The sequence below is a fragment of the Lutra lutra genome, chromosome 4 (assembly GCF_902655055.1).
Source record: "Lutra lutra chromosome 4, mLutLut1.2, whole genome shotgun sequence".
Classification (NCBI taxonomy): Eukaryota; Metazoa; Chordata; class Mammalia; order Carnivora; family Mustelidae; genus Lutra; species Lutra lutra.
The window spans coordinates 156,058,102-156,067,281 of record NC_062281.1 but is presented as its reverse complement, the minus strand read 5'-3'; the positions used below and the strand labels follow the sequence as shown (position 1 = coordinate 156,067,281).

Here is a 9,180-nt window from a genome sequence, read left to right as displayed (position 1 = left end):
TGGTGATCATTCTCTCTCTTATTTTTTCATGACTTTGGCTGGTAATGATGCCCACTGTTGTTAGCCCAGAGGGAGTTTGTATCCCTTGTTGGTTCCCCAAACTCTCACACATTTTGTAAATAGTTCCTTTTTAAAACACACTGGAAATTATCAAGTCTGAGTGTGCTCTCTATTTCCTGCCAGGACTCTAACTGACATAGAAAGAAGCAAGAAATAGTTTGACAGCAACATTAGTATGTCCCAGGCATTCTCCTAAACAGTATATACATTAACTCATTTAATGCCCACAGCAACTCTATGAAATAGCCCTCCTTTACAAATATGGAATCTGAGGTATAGAGAGATTAAATAGTTTTCCCAAAGTCACTAGTAAGGAGCTAAACCATAATTCAAATCCATAGTCTATTTCCAGAGTCTGTGTTCTTAAACACTGTACTCCTCTGATGAGGTAAGAGCTGATGTTGTAAGTTGAAGCAATGGAAGTGGAACGGAGAAGAATGGAAGGGTTTAAGAGATATTATTGCTAATCTCAGCATAATGTGGAATCTTAGTTGGGATCAAAAGACAATATAAGTGCTTTGGTTTAAGAATGAAAGGAACCCTTGTTTATAATTTGTATTTTACTACCTGGGTGATCTTGAATAAGTCACTTTGTCTTTCCAGGTTTCAGTTTCTTCATCTGTAAAATGGGACCAATAATACTCCATGGGGTGGCTTTAAGAATTAAACAAAGTATTGGAAATCCCAGCCAGAACAGTTAGGCAAGAAAAAGAAACAAAAGCCATCTAAATCAAAAAGGGAAAAGTAGGGCGCCTGGGTGGCTCAGTGGGTTAAGTGTCTGCTTTCGGCTTTGGCCCGTCCCCCTGTTTGTGTGCATGCCCTCTCTCTGTCAAATAAATAAATAAAAGTACTTTTCTAAAAAAACAAAAAAAAAAACAAAAAGGAAAAAGTAAAACTGTCTTCATTTGCAGAGAGAGAGAGGGACAATCCATCAAGAAACTGTGAGACTAATAAAACAAATTCAGTAAAGCTACAGGACACAAAATCAATTTGCATTTCTAAACACTAATAATGAGCTATCAGAAAGAGAAATCAAGAAAACAATCCCATTTATCATTGCAACAAAAAGAATACAATATCAAGGAATAAATTTAACCAAGGAAGTGAAAGACCTGTACACTGAAAAAAAAATATCATATGTTGATAAAAGAAACTGAAGAATACACAAATAAATGGAAAGATATTTCGTGCTCACAGATTAGAAGAATTAATGTTGTTAAAATGTCCCTATGGCCCAAAGTAGTTTATAGCTGCAAGGCAATTCCTATCAAAATTCCAAAGGCATTTTTCATAGAAATAGTAACAAACTATAGAAATGATCCCTGAAAGTATAGTCTTCATTTTTCATAGAAATAGAACAAGTAATCCTAAAATTTGTTTGGCACCAGAGAAGACCCTAAATAGCCAAAGCAATCTTGAGAAAGAAGAGCAAATCTGAAGACACCTTCTGACTTCAAACTATATTACACAGCAATAGTAATTAAAATAGTATTATATTGACATTAACAAAAGACACATAGATCAATAGAACAGAATAAAGAGTTCAGAAATAAACCAACACATACATGGTCAGTTAATTTATAAAAGAGCAAGAATATACAATGGGGAAAGGATAGTCTCTTCAATAAATGGTGCTGGAAAAACTAAACGACCATATGCAAAAGAATGAAACTGGACCTTATATTACACCATTTAAAAAAAAACCTGAAAATATTTTTTTTAAGATTTTATTTATTTATTTATTTATTTGACACAGAGAGAGAGAGAGAGAGAGAGATCACAAGTAGGCAGAGCAGCTGCCAGAGAGAGAGGGGGAAGCAGGCTCCTTGCTGAGCAGACAGCCTGATCTGGGACTCGATCCCAGGACCCTGAGACCATGACCCAAGCTGAAGGCAGAGGCTGATCCCACTGAGCCACCCAGGTGCCCCAAGAACCTGAAAATAAATTAAAGGCTCAAATATAAGTCCTGAAACTATAAAACTCCTAGAAGAAAATATAGGGGGTAATTTCCTTGACATTGGTCTTGGCAATGATGTTTTGGATTTGACACCAAAAGCCAAGTCAACAAAATAAAAAATAAACAAGTGGGTCCACATCAACTAAAAAGCTTTTGCTCGGCAAAGTAAACCATCAACCAAATGAAAAGGCAACCCATGGAATGAGAAAATATTTGCAAATCATATATCTGATAATGGGTTAATATCTAAAACATCAAGAATTCAACAGCAGCAAATAAACAAGCAAATAATTCAATTTAAAAGTTGGTAGAGGAGGGGCATGTGGGTGGCTCAGTCTGTTGGGCCTCTGCCTTCAGATCAGGTCATGATCCCAGGGTCCTGGGATCAAGCCCTGCATCACGCTCCCTGCTCTGCTTCTCCCTCTCTCTCTGCCCCTCCCCCCACTTGTGCACCTGCATGTGCATGCTCTCCCTCTCTCTCTAATATCTCTAATAAAATCTCTAAAAGAAAGAAAGAAAGAAAGAAGAAAAAATGGGTACGCGTTTTGAAGATCTGAATAGACATTTTTCCAAAGAAGACATGCACATAACCAACAGGTATTTGGAAAGATGCTCAAATCACTAATCATCCAGGAAATACAATCAAAACTACAATGATATATCCCCTCACACCCATTAGAATGGCTATTATAAACAAAAAATATGAAATAAGAAGTGTTGGTGAGGATGTGGAGAAAAGGGAACCCTTGTGCACTGTTGGTGGGAATGTAAATTGGTGTAGCCACTGTGGAAAACAACAGAAGAGATGATCCAGCAACTCCCCTTCTGGATATTGATCTGAAGGAAACAAACACTAACTTGAAAAGATATTTGCACCCCTCATTCACTGCAACAGTATTTACAATAGCTAAGACATGGAAACATTAAAGTGCCCACTGATGGAGGAAGGAATAAAGAAAATGTGGCGTGCGTGTGCGCACGCGTGCACACACACACACACACACACACACACAATTGGACAGTATTCAACCATAAAAAAGGAAATCCTGCTATTCGCAACATTAAAGTTGGGCATTTCTTTCCTTTGGATGTCCACAGTACTTTGGTCATCAATGACATCTTTATAGCACGTCTTTAACTCTGTCTGCTGTTAGATTTAGTGGTTTATATGTCTCTTCCCTGTGAAGCTCCATTAGTCAAGGTCAGAGTCCTAGAATCCTGATTGATATCTTTAGCTTTAAACTACCGTAATTTGTAGCACACAATAAGTGCTCAGTAATACTTACTGAATGGACAAATAACTCAACACTCCCAGGAAATTATTTCCTGAGTTTTATCTCAATTTGCTTTTCCTGCTGTCATGAAGATGAGAAAATGACTCTGCTACTTTATTGATTAATTTTCTTATTTATTCATAAAGCCTGGGACACGCTAGGTGCTTAGTAAATATTTGTTAAATGAAGAAACTAACATCTAGCAGTTACAGGGAACTGGCAGCTTAGCACAGTGGAGATGGTGGAGTCAGATTAGTTGGATTCAAATCCAGGCTCTAAGGCTGTGAGATATTAAGCAAGTTACACAGCCTCAATGTGCCTCAATTTTCCCCAGGTGTCATGAGGATAATAGAACGTATCTCACAGACACAAAAGAATTGTGAGAGCTGAAAATACTGGCTGGGTCATAGTAAGGGTTTAACAAACGTTATCCACATAGTGCTGAGGGTAGAGAGATGCTTTGGAGCCACACGCTTTCTTTTTTAACTCAGTATGTGAAGCCTAGTACCCAGGGCATTACTCTGAATCTGGCCTTCTTAACACTAGGCAAATGTGTAAGTCCCAAACTTTAGAGAACTTAAAAAAATAACTAGGAAGGTAGTTTAAATGTCAGAAATCCAGATTCCTAGTTTTGAGGAACACTGAACTGGGCCCTTCACAGATCAACTTGATCACTGAAATTGGCTTGATATTACTACCATGTCCTTGGCCCAGGGGCTGAAGTTTTCCTGCGTATAAAGAACTGATCCCTGTTAGCCCTAAATTTCAGTCTCTCATGATCTGCTGCACAGCCAATGTATAAACTTGTGGGCTCTTGCCAGATGTTTCCTCAATGCTCACTCCCCCAACAATATGCTAATTTCCACCCCCTTACTTTGGCTAGTTCCTCAGCCTGAAATACTTTTGAGGGAGATAGAGAGAGCATGAGGGAGTGAGGTGGGGAAGGGGCAGAGAGAGAATCTTAATCAGACTCCACTCCCATCATGGATCTCACCACCCTGGGATCATAACCTGAGCTGCAATCAAGAAATCAGACACTTAACCGACTGAGCCACCCAGGTGCCCCCGAAATTCTTTCTTTTCAGCCTTTTCTATTCAAATGTTTCCCATTCACCAGGATTTGGCTCAAACTACTCCTGATTCTGGCCACATTACCTGCACCTTCTCAGAAGCCCTATTTGGCTAGCTTACCTGTACCTCTCCCTTCTCCCCATTCTGAGAAAAATAACCTCCTTTATTCCTTGCTTGCCCATCTGTGCTTCCTTCAAGTGTTGCTTTAAGATTAAATGGAATGATTCCTGTGAAAAATAAGATCTTTCCAAGTTTATTTTCCATCTTATATTAGTAAACCAAGAAGGTTGAGCTCACAAAACTCATAACTTATTCCAAAGCTGTATCATGTTGTAAGCATCTAGTCTCCATGAAACTAAGGAGACTATGTGATATTTAGACGAAAAACTAATACAATAATCTAAGTTTTTTGATTCAGAGTTTCTGTTAAAGAATAGGAAAAGTATGGTGGTAGACAGAATAATCTATTTTAGGGATAGTCTTGATGAAGGTCCAAGTTTCTGAAAGTCAGATCTGGCCTTTATCACAAGCATCTTTGTATCCCCCTGCCATACCTAGCAAAGTACTTTGCACCACGTAAGTCAATAGGTATATAATTAAATCATGGCTTGCTAATTCAAGTTTTTGATTTTGTTGCTTCACGGGATAAACATGAAGGCCCAGGGAGTATGATTTACTTGTGTGATGAATTGTTTAAATGTGGGATGAAAGACAAGGCATAAAGGTATGGCCCTATTAGGTACTGAATTGTGTCCACCCAAAATTCACATGTTAAAGCCAAAAATCACTGTATTTAGACATAGGACATTTAAGGAGGCATTTAAGGTTAAATGGGGTCATAAGGGTGGAGTCCTAATGACTAGTCTTTGTAAGGAAAGATAGACATCAAGGGACACACCTAAGAGAGAAAAGGCCGTGTGGGGACACAATGAGAAGTTGGCCATCTGCAAGCCACAGAGAGAGGCCTTAGGGAAAACTAAATGTGCTCACACTTGATCTTGAACCTAGAGCCTACAGAAAATAAGAAAATAAATTGCTGTATAAGCCACCCAGTTTGCCATAGTTTGTTATAACAGCCCTAGTGGACTAAAGGAGACCTTGTTCTACTTTTTTTTTTCCCTGCATTTTTTTCATTTTATTTTATTTCTTTTCAGTGTTCCAGAATTCATTGTTTATGCACCACACCCAGTGCTCCATGCAATATGTGCCCTCCATAATACCCACCACCAGGATCACCCAACCCCCAACCCTCCTCCCCTCAGTCTTATTTCTCAAAGTCCACAGTCTCTCATGGTTTGTCTCCCCCTCCAATTTCCCCCAACTCACTTCTCCTCTCCATCTCCCAATGCCCTCGTGTTATTCCTTATGCTCCACAAGTAAGTGAAACCGTATGATAATTGACTCTCTCTGCTTGACTGATTTCACTCAGCACAATCTCTTCCAGTCCCATCCATGTTGATACAAAAGTTGGGTATTCAGCCTTTCTGATGGAGGCATAATACTCCATTGTATATATGGACCATATCTTCTTTATCCATTCATCCGTTGAAGGGCATCTTGGTTCTTTCCACAGTTTGGCGACTGTGGCCATTGCTGCTATGAACATTGGGGTACAGATGGCCCTTCTTTTCACTACATCTGTATCTTTGGGGTAAATACCCAGTAGTGCAATTACAGGGTCATAGAGAAGCTCTATTTTTAATTTCTTAGGGGATCTCCACACTGTTTTCCAAAGTGGCTGCACCAACTTGCATTCCCACCAACTTATTCTACTTTCTAATGAGAGCAGATCTTCCCCAAAGTGTGTTCAACAGAACTTCAGCAGAATATTGATAGACATCCAGAAAATGGTTCTGTGGTCAATAAACTTGAGAAACACAGGTTGAAGAAATTAGAGCTGATTCTCAGGGTCTTTAATTTGCTAACATATATTCTGATTCTCCAAGAGGACAAAATAGTATGTAGCATTTCCCAAAATTGCCTGACCATAGAAACATCCTCTTTTTTGGAGGATAGGGGCAACGCATAGTCTTACAAGACCAGTACTTTGTGGGAAACAGTTTGGAAAATACTTCTCTTTCTGGGACACCTGGCTGGCTTGGTCAGTAGAGCATGCAACTCTTGTTCTCAGGGTTGTAAGTTTGAGCCCAGCTTTAGGTGTACAGATTACTTAAAAACCAAATCATTTTTAAAAAAAGAACATACTTATTGTTTTGTTTTTCTTATCCTGATCAGCCTGTTCTTAACTATCCCACTATTCACCATCACTATCTAGACAGATGTTGAAGAACCTTGTACAAATGAAAATTATTCCTGGAATGGGCAATGACCCTCCCTGGAACTCAGTCAAGCTTGTTTCTTCAATGACCAACCCAGAGTAAGAAGTGGTAATGACCAAACCCAAAAGAAGAATAGTTAAAAGGGAAGGACTAAAATCTAACCTGATTTCCTACAGGGAAGTCAAACTACACTGGCAACCAAGACCTTTGCAAATACATCTTTCTTTTTTTATTCCTTTTGTATTTCCCTAAAATTGTTGGTAATAAAATGCTTTTTAAAAAATGACTCTTTGAGTTTGTGGTATAAGGAAGAAAAAAGATGAAGAGAGAGTGTATCTAATTCTGTAGCTGGATTGAGAGAGGGATGAGGTGGAGAGTGTGTGTGGTGGTAACCATTAGGAAGAGGGAAGAGAAAGAGGGAAAAGGAGACAAAGTCTGTGGTGCTTATAGCAAGGAAGACAGAATAAAAGAAGCTCTTCCTGGCTTGTACAATGGGATTTTGAGTTTTAAAAAAACATATTAGGGGTGCCTGGGTGGCTCAGTTGGTTAAGAGTCTGACTCTTGATTTTGGCTCAGGTCATGATCTCAGGGTGATGAGATTGAGCCCCACGTTGGGCTCCCCTCTCAGCGGGGAGTCTACATAAGATTCTCTCTCTTCCTCAGTTGTATAAATGCACTGTTGTAGAGAGTAGAGAGATCATAGTTCAGAAACAGCCTTTTAGAGGTTCTAACTGTGCAGAGACCTGATATTAGCCAGGTACAAGGAACAGGGAGAGGAAGGGAAATCCAAGCTCTGAGAAAAACATGTGTCGCATGGCCCATCTTTATCTCTTTTTTTTCTAAACATTGATGTTATTTATTGTCTGAGCTATTCATTTTGGGATCAGATTATAATGTATCTTTTATAGCCTTATTTTGTTTAGAATGACTATGTTAATTTTGTCTTCCTAGTGAAAATGTAATGAGACATGATGTCATGTGGTTTTCTCCAGCACAATAGTAAGCAGCACTGGATAGAAAATAAATTATTTACTGCATTAAAAAAAAAAGATTCTCTCTTCCTCTCCCTCTGCCCACCCACCCTCCACGTGCACTTGAGTGCATGCTCTCTCTCTCTCTCTCAAATAAATAAATAACTTTTTTTAAAAAGTCTGAGAGAAGATTTCTTGACTCTGTATCATGGATAAGGAGGTTCTCCACCAAAGTTAGATATCCATTAGGTCAGTATTCAACACATATTTATTTAATATTTAATGTATCAATACCATTCTAGCAAAAGAACAAGATAAAAACCTACCCTCCCAACTTTTCATTCTAGTGGGAGTTTATTATATTTTATCTTTGTTGGAAGATGTACATACAAAAGGTTATCCACAACATATGGGACCATATTAAAGAATAATCATAAAGCAAATACATCTACGAACAGCCCAGCTTAAGAAATAGAGTACTTCCAGTACATAATGAGTCCCCATCTGGCTTTTTTACATCATGTTTACACACATACAAGTAATTACCATCCTGAATTTTGTGTTAATAATTTCTTTTCTTTACTCTTTTTTTTTTAAGAATTTATTTATTTATTTGAGAGAGAGCAAGGGGCGCCTGGGTGGCCCAGTTGATTAAGCGACTGCCTTTGGCTTAGGTCATGATCCCAACATCCTGAGATTGACCCCCACATTGGACTCCCTGCTCTGTGGGGAGCCTGCTTCTCCTCCCTCTCCCTGCCACACCCCCTGCTTGTACTCACTCTGTGTCAAATAAATAAATAAATCTTTAAAAGAGAGAGAGAAAGAGGAGCGCCTGGGTGGCTCATTTGTTAGGTGCCTGCCTTCCGCTCCAGTCATCTCAGGGTCCTGAGATGGAGCCCTGGGTTGGGCTTCCTGCTTGACAGGAGGCCTCCTTCTCTCTCTCTCTCCCACTCCCCCTGCTTGTGTTCCCTCTCTTGCTGTCTCTCTCTGTCAAATAAATAAATAAAATCTTAAAAAAAAAAAAAAAAGGAGAGAGAGAGAATGAGAACAAGAGTGAGAGAGCACAAAGCAGGGGGAGTGGCAGAGGGACAGGGAGAAGCAAGTTTCTCACTGAGCAAAGAGCAGTACACAGGACGCATGACCTGAGACGAACGCTTAACCAACTGAGCGACCCAGGTGCCCCTTCGCTTTTCTTTAGAAGTTTTTCCATACTGTCTGCATATCCCTAAACATTATTGTACCAGTCAGGGTCCTGGCAGAAAACTGGTAGCACACTGAGAATATAAAGAGGTAGGGTATTGTAAGAATGCTAAAGGATAATGGTGTGCCTGAGTGGCCCGGTCAGTAGGCTTTCACCTTTGGCTCAGGTCATGAGATCTGGGTGCTGGGATTGAGCCCTTCATCATGCTCTCTGCTTAGTGGGAGGCCTGCTTGTGTTCCCTCTCTTGCTGTCTCTCTCTCTCTCTGTCAAATAAATGAATAAAATCTTAGGGGGAAAAAAAAGGAAGACTATAGGATACTATTTTGAGGCTTGTAACAGTGCTCTTTTCCACCATAGGATTGAAGTG

At 39.5% G+C, this 9,180-nt stretch overlaps 1 pseudogene; it reads right to left on the bottom strand.

The window, feature by feature from the left end:
- Positions 1-1,320: 1,320 nt before the first annotated feature.
- LOC125099389 (uncharacterized) lies at positions 1,321-1,398 on the bottom strand (annotated as a pseudogene).
- Between the last annotated feature and the right edge of the window lie 7,782 nt (positions 1,399-9,180).